Source organism: Dipodomys merriami, unplaced genomic scaffold (assembly GCF_024711535.1).
Source record: "Dipodomys merriami isolate MVZ:Mamm:240054 unplaced genomic scaffold, mDipMer1.0.p SCAF_498, whole genome shotgun sequence".
NCBI classification, from domain to species: domain Eukaryota; kingdom Metazoa; phylum Chordata; class Mammalia; order Rodentia; family Heteromyidae; genus Dipodomys; species Dipodomys merriami.
Genome location: NW_027206066.1, coordinates 198,984 through 210,935, shown reverse-complemented (window position 1 = coordinate 210,935; position 11,952 = coordinate 198,984).

The window sequence follows — 11,952 nt, the reverse complement described above, 5'->3', positions numbered from 1 at the left end:
CAGAGCAATAGAAGGAACGAGAAAAAGGGAAAAGTCCTGGAAGGAAGGAAGTGGTGTGATAGCAGAAGGGGAAAGACCTGGGAGGAGAGGAAGTTGAGAGGGGGGCAGGAGGTGAAGGATGGCAACTGACGACCCAGGCAAAGCAGTTCAGGCGTTTGGAGAGTGGCGAGGCCTAAAGAGAAGAAGGAACTGTTAGAAGGGAAAAATGGAAAAACCTCGAAGGAAGTATAGTTCTGTAGTGAAGGAGAGACAAATGGAAGGGGAAAAAAAGGCTTGACCTTTGATGTTTGGAGCTTTGGATATCATAATTTTGGGGGTTGGTGGTTTGGAGAACATTTATTATATGTGTCTCAATGGATTCTCTTCAATTATAGAATTCATAATTTTTAGAGACCTCATCAAGATCATCCATTTGGATGGCATCAGGCCCAGGGAAAAATCCCCATAGGTGAGAGTGTCAAACCTCAGGGTTGAGAGTCTACCTTGAGTTTTTGTCTCTGGAGGTCCAACATGGACAAAAGTCATTTAGACTCCACTAGAGGTGCGTCTGTGCAAGCTTGCCAGCCGGTTTTGGAGACCCCTTCTGGAGGTCATTTATGGCATCCTTGGAAATCCATCTGGGAACTCCTTGAGAGGTCATGTAGGGTTTCTTTGGGAAGCCATCTGGAACATTATCAAGAGTACATCTGCGAATTCCTTGAGAAGACATCTGAGACCTACCTTGGAAGTCATTTGGGGCCTTCTCCAGGGGCCATATTGGACTTTATCCAGAGGTCATCAGGTGCTTCCTCAGGAGGCCTCCTGAGACCTCTTCTACAATAGTCATTGGGGCTTCCTTAAGAGGCAATCTAGGACCAACACCTGAGGTCATCTGGAACTTCTTTGGGAGGTCATCTCAGGTTACCTTGATGAGAAATGTATGACCATCTTCGGACATCATGTGGGACTTCCTTGAGAAGCCATATAGGACCATCTCTGGAGGTCATCTGTGCCTTTCTCAAGAGAGTTATCTGGAACCTACTCTGGAGTTTATATGTTGCCTCCTTGAGTGGCCATCTGGGAGCTACTTGAGAGGTAATCTCAGACTCCTTGGGAGGACATCTGGGACTTCCTTTGGAGGTCATCAGACACTATCTTCGGGAGCCATTTTGAACCTCCATGAGAGGTTATCTCGAGCCTCCTACGGTGGACATATGTGACATCCACCAGAGGTCATCTGCGGCCTTCTCAAGAGGCAATCTGGGACATTGTCTCTGTCATCTGGGACCTCCTGTAGAGGTCAACATTGAGAGGTGTGGGAAATGTAAGTTAAGTGTCTGTGACTAGTGGTCAGTGTGTGTATGTTGATAGTTCTAGCTGTGTCCTGTATGCACCTCTGTATACTTTTTTCTCAGGATGAGGGAACAAGGCCTAAACTTGCCATATCCAAAAAATATTCTCCTCCAGGTTATAGAGTCCCTCAGAGGAAGATTCATTGATGTACTCTCTCTCCTGTTCTTTGCCGTCAGCACCCCTAATGTTAAGTCCTCCCATACCAAAAGTGATTACTTGTACCAGCCTGAGGTGGTACAATGTGGTAAGTTACCCTTATTACACTTGAGGCAGGAGCATGGAGGAGATGGTGGGCAGGCCCCCTTTTTAATATATGCTCCCTATACAACTAGTGACCTGTATAACTGGAAACAGAAAACTGCATCATTTTTAGAAAAAAAAAACCAGGGGCTCATTACTTCATTAGCGACAGTAATTTTCACACGCAAGCACATCTGGGATGAGTGTCAGCAAATTTTACAGGTGCTTTTCACCTGGTAGAAAAGGGAGTGAATCCTGCTCGGTGATTGAAAGTTGTCCTTGGACCAGACAGTATCCCTACTATTGAACCAGACCATTTGGAGCAAGTCTTTCAATACACTTACCCAAGCAGAGACTAACAGTGATTGAGGTATGGAAGTGCTTACCTATTATTGACAGGTTCGATTGGCAGGGATACCACCGTAGCTAGAAAGCCAAGTCATCAATCAAAGGTGAGTGAGATGGTACAGTTCCCCAGTGAGTACCCAAATGCTCTTCTGAAATTTCTCCCAGAAGTCTATAGGACTTATAGGCCGATAGATATTGAAGCCCTGGAGAATCAAAGAGCCCTAAATATGGCCTTTGTTACCCAGTCAGCCCCAGATATTAGAAGAAACCTTTAAAAGTTAGAAGGTTTTGAAAGAAAGGTTTATTCTAAGTTGGAAGTGGTTGCCTAGTAGGTGTTTGATAACAGAGATACCCTGGAAAAAAAAGACTCTAAGAAGGGGGGTTGAGTTTTGAAAGGAGCACCAGAATAGGGATCAAGAAACCCTTGGCAAAGACAGTATAATTCATTTGCAAATGGGAGTAGGGAACCTCTAGGACTAGATCAGTGTCCTTATTGCAAGCAAAATGGACATTGGGAAAAGGAATGACCAAGGAGGAGAAAGATAGAAAATGACAGGTTATGTAATCACATTAACCACCTGGAAAATGTGTTCATATCTCGAGAGTAACATGCAAAGGAGCTTGGGGCTCTGAATTCCAATTGTGTTCAATTTAAAAATCAGCCCTCTGAACTTAAGAAGAAATGAGGCAAAGAAAAATTCACACACTTCTATCTCAAAACACGGGCTTATAAAAGACTGAATCTCCAATATGTGCTAGTCCAAACCCACCAATAGTTTAAAAGCACTGGACACTGGAGAAAACAGGGAGAATAATTTGACATGAAGAAAAGATTTGAAGATATAAACTTGTGAGAGTCAAAAATGAGAAGAAAATCTTCAAAAGGAACCTAGAAAACACGCAGAATCAAATGAAATTCAAGTTCATTAGCCTGGGTGAGCATGAGGCAAATTTGGGGACCACAGGTCAGATGCTGACAGAAGCACAAGACAGCAATGCTGCCATTCTTGCTAACAACAAGTGAGGACAAGAAGAGATCCTGATGCTGCATTTAGAAATTGTGGCCATGAAAATGGAGCCAGACCTAATATAAGAATGTATTAAGGTGAAGTACATGTCTATTATAAGCTTTGAAGCGTGTCAACAGAAATTCAAAGCAACAGAGAAAGAAGGAAATAGTAGCTAGCAGAGAAGACGGGGAAGTGCTGTGTCATAGAAGATGAGGCCAAGAAAAGTGAACAGGAAAATATCAGGCTCAAGAAAGAGATTGTTACTCTTCAGAAAGAGTTATAGGACCACATGCTCTGATAGACAATGCCAGGCAAAAGGAATGAGCATTAGGAAGAAAAACAGAAGAGCTAAACAAACAGTTGAAAGACCTGTCGCAAAAATACACTGAAGTCGAAAACTAGAAAGGGAAACTAATAGAGTAAAAGGCCAAAAAGACTGCTGAGATCTTCACCATAAATGTAATGCAGAAACATCTTGCCCCAATGGAACAGGACGAGGTGAAAACAATACCTCTCAATAGCACCTTTGTGAACTTAAGGGAGGAGCTGTAGAGAAAGCAAAGTTGTGAGAAGGAGCAGCAGTTGGCCAGTCAAAGGAACTCTCCTGTGACCCTGCGAAAACACTTGCAGGTTAAGGAACTCATTGAGAAGGAGAGTAGAATCATAAAAGCAAGTTTGAGAGAAAAGGAGAATAATATGGAAGAAGCCTCCAAGGTTCAGAGTACTACACAGAAGTTAAACGACCTAGAGACTCTAAGATACAGGGAAACATCTGAGCTGATCAGGTAGCTTGGGAGACCACTCTAAAACCAGTGTGGTCTCTAGAGTTACTAGTCATTAAGATTACGGGAAGAAACAAAAACAGTGGTAATATGTGGGCAAATGTTGAAACTGGACTTGTGAAAAATGTAAACAGGCTCAAGCTTTCTTTCAGTTTACGGGTAGATATTTGCACCCTGGTAAATTGCTCCAGGCAACTGCCTAAAACTGTTCGAAAACCAGTGGGGCCTCAGGCTGACAATCCTTTGTAATGTGTGTATGTAATTTCCAAACAGGTAAATGCTGAAAAGCTGGAACATATGGAAAGAATTCATATGTGAGGTGAATTTGCGAAAGTGGACTTCACAGAGGTAAAACCTGGAAAGTATGGGTATTCGTATCTGTTAGTAATAGTGGACAGATTTTCAGGCTGAGCTGAGGCATATAATAATTTCTTGATTTGCCTTACCCTTATTTGTGGGGTCCAAAGATGGCCCTGCATTCATGGCCCAAGTTCTCAATTATTAACTAATGCTCTAGGAATAAATTGGAAGTTACAATCCATTTATAGAACTCAGAGTTCAAGGCATTTGAAAGAATTTGATTTAGTTAAATTAAATTAAATTAAATACAGAGAATAAATTAAATACAGAGGCTGTCCATGGCTAGGTGAGCCTCCTCTACTTTGCTCTCCTTCAAGCAAGATGTAGCCCTTATGTTAAAGGATTTAATCCCTTTGAAATACTTTAGGGTAGACCAACACCTTTGGTTCCTAAATTTGGGAAGGCTATATTAACAGAAATATCTAACTACAATCTGCAGGCTTTGCAACATATTCTTTTATGTACATATCCTTTAGTAACTAAGGCCCACCGTCCACCTAAGAAAAACTCCACCTGAATGGGAGAGGCCAAGATGGTGATGGAACAGCAGGTAAACACCACAGCTTTCCCCAACCAAATACAGTTTGAATTTCAATGCTCGGTTTCTCCAAGTGACCCACAAAAAAGGAGATTACTCAGAGAGGTACAGTAAGTGAAAAAAAGAAAAGGGAAAAACCTACACAGACAGTATAGTGGAAATAACCTTCAGCCCCCCCCTTGTTGGTGATGGGGCTCCACGCTGAGCAGCTTAAGTGGTGGAGCTTCTTGCCAGGCCTGGCTCTGGACCCTCGGAGGACCACATACCCACAAGCATTCAAAGACTCTCAGAAGACTCCCACGAGCTGGTGCCAACCCAGAGAGTACAAACAAATCTCAGAAGGCAGAGCTGGCATGAAGACTCCCCTCAACCTCCCTGGCATGGCGCCTCTGCCTGGCTGGTGCAAGCAGCACCACCAAGTCTGGAGCAGCAGCAGCTGTCAGCAGTGGCAAATGACTCTATACTGACAGCGTGGCACCTCTGTCCTGCTGGTGTAAACAGCCTAGCCTAACCTGGAGCAGCAGCAGCAGCAGCAGCTGGCAGTAGTGGTAAAGCACTCAGACTCTGGGCACAATGCTTCTTGGCTCTAGCTCACAGGAACAGCCCAGACCAGCCCGGGGCGGCAGCAGTAGCTGGGGCAGGGATGGTTGCAGTGAACAACTCCAGACCCATGGCGCTTTTTGCCTCTCCATACTGGCCCACATAAGCAGCCCAGCCCACCCTGAGGCAACATCACTGGTTAACACCTAACTCCTAGTGGGGTGGAGGGTCTCTCCATACAGGCTTGCATAAGCAGCAAAGCCCAGCCCATGGTGGCAAAGTTGGTGAACTACCCAAGACATGAGTCAAGGTTTGGTGCTGAACAACCCCAGAAAAAGCTATATGAACTTTCCTGCCTGGTCTGGCTTTGAACCTGAATACACAGATCTGAGCCTCCTTAGTAGCTAGAATTACAGACATTCACACCAGCAGGGTCTAACTCTTGCCAAACCCCTAACTTTTTCTACATTAGATCATTTCTTAGTTAATACAATTTAAGCAAATACAAGAAAATCTACATAATACTCTGTATTCAATCTGACCATAGTGGAATCAAACTAGTTCTCAATAACAAGGCATAAAGTAGGAAAAACTTAAACACATGGAAATTAAACAGCACTCAGTTGAACAATACATGGGTTACAGAATAAAGAAAAAATTAAAAAGTTCCTACAATTCAGTGAAAATGAAGAAACATCACAAAGAAACCTATGGGACTCAGCAAAAGCAGTCCTGAGTGGCAAATTTATTGTTCTCAGAGCACATATCAAGAAAACAGAGACCAAGTAAACAATCTTATGAAGCAACCAAAACTGCTTGAGAAACAAGAAAAAATTGAACCTAAAGTTGCTCGGCAGAAAGAGATAATCAAAATAAGAGCTGAAATCAATGAGATAGAGACTGAGAAAATTATAAATAAAATTAATTTTAAAAAGCTGTTTTTAAGAAAAAAAATCAATAAACCTGACGGACCACTGGCAAGAGTAATGAAGAAAATAAGAGAGGAGACCCATATCAATAATATCAGAGATACCACAAGGAAAATTACAACAAACATCCAAGACATTCAAACAATCATAAAGAAATAAGTCCAGACTCTACTCACAAAGGAAGGAAAACCTAGCAGAGATGGATGAATTTCTACAGAAGTAGAAATTGCTATCCCCCTTTCCTTTTCAGCCATGCTTCTCCACCATGTATGATGGGGGCAGCAGTTTAGTAAATAAACATCTTTTCCTACCTTAATAGTGTGTGGCATTCTCTTCATAGCCTACCGAATGAAACCTACCTTTTTAATATATCTTACATATGGGGCCATGACTTGGATAGGGTTTTTGATTTGGAAATGTTAGAATTTCCTAACCACCCTTTTCTGCGACCCAAACTGCCTTGAGACACCACGCGAGACTTTTCACCGATACTATTGCTGGCCGTCACATCTATGTCCACATCACTTCTTTACTCTGGTGAGTGAAACTACTCTCTATGCCTCTATGTTGCTCAATCCCTGTTCAGATGTTGCACCACACCAGAGAGCTCCTATGGCCTTTAGCCGAAAGGCTGGTCACCTCCGAAGCCGAGGATACTTTGTTTTGGGGGCATGGCCATTAATCTCTAGTGGGCTATGGGAGAAGTCGGGATGCTGCTTCTGCCTCATCATATCTCCTTCACTCACCAGACTGACTATCCTACACATTTAATGGGGTGTTGGGAGTCATGCCTGAGCTGTGAAACCTCTCTGAAATGCCTCTTGTGCTCCCTGGGTATCAGAGCACCTAATATTTTGATGTTGTCAGATTTAGACAATTTTTGCCTCTGAAATGGTACATGGTCAGAAGTCTCCTTACAATCAGGCTCTCTTTGCTCTCTGCTATTCATGTCCAACTTTCTATATCTCTCCCTTTCTTTTCTACAATTATTTGTATTGTGCCCTGAAGAGTGTGACATGGTCTAGGTTCAAGGAATCCCCTCTAGATTCCCTCTAAAAGACTAGCCAAACTACGCTTGATTTTTTGTTCAGGCTTTCTTTGTATATTTTTAGAAATTTGCCATCTTGAGTTCGCCATCTTGGCCAAATGGTGGGTTAAGCATTTGGCCCCGTCCAATCCTGACCCTTCCACCAAGCTTACTTCTCCTCCATCCATCTATTCAAATATGCCTTGCTAACAAGTTGCTCTTTTCACAGACCCTGGTAACTGAGGCCCAACCATCTGATGTACTTTGTTAGCAAAGATGTCTAAACATTGTTGTCAAAAATTTTAGGTTTTGAGTTTTGCCTTTTTGGTTTTGTGTTGTGTAATCTAGAACTGACTTCATGACTCTTTTTTGGGGGGAGAGGGGTCCAGTTGTGGGGCCTGAACTCGGCCTAAGCGCTGTCACTCAACTCTTGAGCTCAAGGCTAGTACTCTACCACTTGAGCCACAGGGCCACTTCTGGCTTTTTTCTTTTTGCTTATTTGATGCTGAGGAATTGAACCCAGGGCCTTATGCATGCAAAGCAAGCATACTAGTGTATGTGTGCTAAGATTCTCTCATCAAACAACTTTGTCATTGCAGAATATTTGTTTGTCAGTTCTTGATAAGGACCAGGTAAGCTCTATTTATTCTATTTGATCTCCTTGTTGCTATAATGGGAAATAACAAAGGGCTTTTGTAGCAAAGATTGCAATTCAAAGCCAGCCTGGGCTGAAAAATCCCTAAGAATCTAACTTGCAACTAACCTGCAAAGAGCCAGTCTGGAAGCATGGCTCGAGACTCTTATCTCTAACCAGAAAACACTGCAAGTGTTTCTATAACTCAAAATGGTAGAGTGCTAGCCTTCAGCAGAAGTGCTCAGGGACAGTGCCCAGGCCTTGAGTTCAAACCTCCTTGAATACCAACTGGGACAAACCATCCCAGCAATGAGCACCTAGACTCAGGGAACATGTAGAGGAGTAGGAAGAGATGATATCACATCAGCCATTTTGTGCCTCCTCTTTCAAGACAAACCAGAGCCAGGAGGTCAAGAGAAGAAAGAAGAATGCCCATCTAATGTCCATATCTCTCTACCTTTCAACTGGACCTTTCAACCTTTCAACCTTTCAACCTTTCTTCTTGCCTTTGTCACTTGTCTTCTATACCTAGTAGCCGGATGTCAGAAGTAACTAGGGAAATTTCTACCAACATTTCCAAACCAAAGTCCTTCCTCTTGCCATTTATTTTCTCTCTAGTATTTTTTTCAGTCCCTCAATGCCTCATGAGATGTCGCCATAGTTCATCCAAGAGACTTGCCTCCTCCAGACTTCATCTAAGGACTCATTGCCCAAGTGACAGCTGTTGCCTGCTGCCTTCTCCCAGAGGGGATCACATCTCAGCCTTTTAAACCTACTGTTGACACCTCTTGCAAAGAAGAAGTAGCTAGAGAGAATCTTTGAACTTTTTCATAATTATCAAAAGGCTGGAATGTAAGATTTGAACAGGGACACCTCCCCACTTCCACCCAATATCTGTTACATTGGTAACTGGCAGATCTAGAAGCAGTTACCTTCCCTTCCTGCTAGGTCACTTCCTGGGCCACCTCTGGTCACCAGAGTCCCATCTGACCTTAGGAGTGTCCCAGACCCTGATGTCACATTCAGATCCAGTATGGCCACACATTTTCCCCACCTGACCACATTGCTTCCTTACCATGGCCTAGATAAGTCCTGGCCCAGAGGTGGGACGCCCCATTTCCTTTTCAGCCATGTGTCTCCACCGTGCATGGTGTGGGCAGCAGTTCAGTAAATTAATTTATTTTCCTGCCTGAGAAAAAAAGAAATACAAATTGCCTAACAGAACTAAGAAGAAATGAATCAATTAAACATTTCTATAACATACAATGAGATAGTAGAAATAATCAGAAATCTTACAACAAGAAAAGCCCAGGATCTTATGGATTCACTACAGAATTGTCAAAGGCCTTTAAACAGGAACTAATACCCACAACCCTCATGCTCTTCAGAGAAATAGAAACAGAGGGAGTAATCCCAATCTCATTCTATGAAGCCAATATCACATTCATCCCCAAACCAGGCAAAGACCCAAAAAATACGAACTACACACCAACCTCTTTTATTAATACAGATGCTCAATAAAATTGTAGCCAACAGAATCCAGAAATATATTTTAAAAATCATACATTATGACCAAGTAGGCTTCATCCCAGAGATGCAGGGATGGTTTAACATATGTAAGTCAATAAATGTAATCCATCACATCAACAGATCCAAGGTCAAGAACCACACAATTATCTCCATTGATGCAGAAAAGGCTTTTGATAAAATTCAGCACTCTTTCATGTTAAAAGCTCTAGAAAAAATATGAATAGAAGGAACATTTCATAAGATAATAAAAGCCTTACATGGCAGATCAAAGACCAATATTATACTTAATTGGGAATTCCCCTAAAACCAATTCCCCTAAAAACAAGAACAAGGCAAAGATGCTCACTCTCTCCATGCCTCTTCAATATAGTTCTGGAATTCTAAGCCAGAGCAATAAGGCAAGAAAAAGACATTAAAGGGATCCACATAGGACAGGAAGAAGATCAACTATCTCTTTTTGTAGATGGCAATATTTTATAAAATAACGATCCCTAAAGCTCCATCCCCAAACTCTTAGAACTTATAAACCATTTTGGCAAAGTAGCAGGATACAAAATTAACCCACAAAAATCAGTCGTTTTGCTGTATGTCAGCAATGTACAAGTAGAAAGCGAAATCAAGGAAACAACTCCATTCGCAATAACCTCCAAAAAAAAGTATCTAGGAATTAACCTAACCAAAGATATAAAGGGTCTATTTCATGAAAACTATAAAAGCCTAAAAAAAGGAATCATAGAGAATACCAGGAAATTGGAAGAAATAGGAAAAATATTTACCAGCAATATTTCAGACAAGGGTTTAATATCCATTACATATGGTGAACTCAAGAAACTAACCCTTCACAAACCTAACAAACCAATCTTGAAATGGCCAAGAAAGCTAAAGAGAGACTTCTCAGAAGAAGAGATAAAAATGGCAAAGAAGCCATGAGGAAATGTTCATTATCCCTGGCTGTAAAGGAAATGCAAATAAAAACAACTCTGAGATAGCACCTTACCCAGTCAGAATGGCCCACATCCTAAATTCAGCCAATGACAAATGTTGGAAGGGATACAAAGAAAGAAACATTACTGCATTGCTAGTGGGAATGTATACTAATACAACCACTTTGGAAAGCAGTCTGGAGGTACCTACGAAAGCTAAATATTGACTTCTCCTATGAACTGGCCATACTACTCCTAGGCACCTACTCTGAACAACAGGAACCAGTAAACAAAGACACATACACATCTATGATTATTGCAGCACTCTTCACAATAGCCCATATTTGGAAACAACCCAGATGAGCCATAAGTTATAAGCTGATCCAAAAATTGTGGGACCTATATACAACGGAATACCATGAAATCATTAGAAAGGACAAAATGATGGTATTTTCAGGGATATGGATAGAACTCGACCAAATTATTTGAATGAGGTAAGCCAGGAACAACGAGACAAATGGCATAGGGTCTACCTGATACATGGATGCTAAAGCAAAAATGCAAGAAGGCATGACAAAGTAAATAGGACTCGAGAAACAAAGGAAAGCCACACATTTTGTTGTATCACCTTTAATGACTCCATGTTCTTGACCATGTAGATGGTGGAAATATGCACGCAATGGAGGGAAGCCAGAAGGAGGAACACAATAAGTGGGAAATGGAACAACATACAACAAAGGGACCCATGAGCTGCATTGGACATAGAAGAAAAATAAATAAGCAACCCAAACACCGTGATGAGAAAGGAGGAATGAGAGGGAAACAGGGAAAGAGGGAATAGCCTACATTAAGCAAAAGGAAAAAAGTGTAAACATCACCTGAGTTGGGAAAAATAATTTGGATTGTCAAAGCTCATAGAATTAGCAAACTTTAGACCATGATAACAATAATGTGCCTTGTCAAGTTTAAAATGTGTTTGTGACTTTAACTAAGTATCAGAATTCCAAAATACTGTGAAATATGTGAAATATATGTAATCACTTATCTCAATTTTTACAATAACGGTGCGAGAAGGGAAAGGTTATGAGGGATGGATGACAATGTTGTCAGACACCTTGTATTCGTGTACTGTTTTGTAGAATAGGAACTTCTTTGTACAACTACTTAAAGATAATAATAATAAAAAGTGTTTAAAAATAAACAGAATGAAAATAAAAAATTTCATATATCAATTAAGAAATTAAATCCAGTTGGAAGGAAAATTTCTTTGGGGAGAGTAATTTAGTTTATTCTATAGCAAGTCTCACTTCAGAAATAAATTAAAAAACTAGACCCCAGGTAAGTGAAATAAACTAAGAAATGGAATTGAAAAAAAGAACAAAAAAAGAAACTCCACCCACTCTTTCTTGCCTGGACTACTGGTGTGGGTAAAAATACATCATGGTCTTAAATTGGAACCCACGTGTCAAGGACCTTATTTTGTGGTGCTATCTTCATTGTCAGCTATTAAATTAGCAGGAAAACAGTATTGGATCCATCAGTCTCAAGTGGAATAGGTAGTGGACCAATATTCAGAGAAGGCTGCAAGATGGACTGTTCAGAGACAGAGGATCCCTTAAGAATAAGACTTACTAAGTGTTAATTACTGCTAACTAGTGTGTTTCTATAATTTACTTTTTTTCTATTATTTTTATATTTTAAGTCTGTTCATTGGGTGGAGAGAAGGGAATGTTTAGGATTTGGTAAGAAGGAATCAAGA